The sequence below is a fragment of the Crocodylus porosus genome, unplaced genomic scaffold, assembly GCF_001723895.1.
Source record: "Crocodylus porosus isolate Cpor-Errol unplaced genomic scaffold, CroPor_comp1, whole genome shotgun sequence".
NCBI lineage: Eukaryota > Metazoa > Chordata > Crocodylia > Crocodylidae > Crocodylus > Crocodylus porosus.
The window spans coordinates 59,571,106-59,572,496 of NW_017728931.1; the positions used below are offsets into that span (position 1 = coordinate 59,571,106).

A 1,391-nucleotide genomic window follows, 5' to 3' on the forward strand; every position below is an offset into this window, starting at 1 on the left:
TTGGCTACATGTTTGTTTTGAAATGGTAACTAATAGGGAGGAAACTTACTTCAGACTTCAAAGTGAATAGGATTCGGTCATTGCAGAGTCTTATCAGCCTGTCCTTGGAGGCTGAGTCTGCTGTAGAAGTTTAACTGCTACACTATTATTTACGATCTTGTTAGTAAAATTTCTACACAGCTATGCAGAGGTGGCCCCAGTGGGTGAGGGAGAAGATATTCCATATCTGGGTGGACGTTTCCCAGTCTTAGTAAAATTAGAAGAGTGAACTAATGAGAACCTAGTGAGGCCATCTCTTAGTGACCACCATCATATGCAATCCTGTTCCTGTTAAGGCAACAAAGCCAGCCACTGGCAGTTGTTGAGTCACCATTACATCATTGCTGATTTCTGTTGTGATGATTTTGGGTCTATCTGGGTTCTGTTTCACTCTCCCTTCCCCATCACTAACTTTCACCACCCTTGTCTTCCCAAACAACCCACACTACTACTATGTCAGGGCATAGAATCATAGAATCATAGAAGTCGGGTCGGAAGGGACCTTGTAGATCTCCAAGTCCGACCCCCCACCTGGGAAGGAGAAAAACTGGACTCAAATGAGTCCAGCCAGGTAGGCATCAAGCCTCCTCTTAAAGACCCCCAGAATAGGAGCCAGCACCACTTCCCTAGGAAGTTGGTTCCAGATCCTAGCCGCCCTGACTGTGAAGTAGTTCTTGCGGATGTCTAATCTAAACCTACTCTCCAATAATTTGTGTCCATTATTCCTTGTTATGCCGGGGGGGCTAGGGGAAACAGTGTCTCTCCCAAACCCTTCTGGTCCCCCCTAGTGAGTTTATAGACAGTCACCAGCTCCCCCCTCAGCCTTCTCTTGTGAAGGCTGAACAGGTTCAGGTCTCACAGTCTCTCATTGTAGGGCCTGCCCTGTTGGCCCCGGATCATGCGGGTGGCCCTCCTCTGGACCCTCTCCATGTTGTCCACATCCCTCCTGAAGTGGGACACACAGAACTGGACGCAATACTCCAGCTGTGGCCTGACCAGTGCCACACAGAGAGGGAGGATCACCTCCCTGGCTCTACTTGAGATGCATCTGCGGATGCACAACAAGGTCCGGTTAGCCCTGCCAACCGTGACCTCGCATTGTTGGTCCATGTTCATCTTGGGAGTCAATAATGACTCCAAGATCCCTTTCTGCCTCCATGCTCTCAAGAAGGGAGTTTCCCATTCTCTAAGTGTACTGCTGGTTTCTACTGCCCAAGTGCAGTACACTGGCACACAATTTAGTCCTAAAGAGCCTGGATAGCTCAGGTGGTAGAGCATCAGACTTTTAATCTGAGGGTCCAGGGTTCAAGTCCCTGTTCAGGCAGTTGGTTTTATTAGGACCTGGTGACAGT

The 1,391-nt window shown here is 48.9% G+C and overlaps 1 non-coding gene across 1 annotated transcript; it reads left to right on the forward strand.

Annotated features, from left to right (window-relative positions):
• The first annotated feature begins 1,290 nt into the window (after window positions 1-1,290).
• Window positions 1,291-1,363, forward strand: TRNAK-UUU. The gene has a single exon. It is a non-coding gene; the product is annotated as a tRNA-Lys (tRNA).
• Window positions 1,364-1,391: the final 28 nt, after the last annotated feature.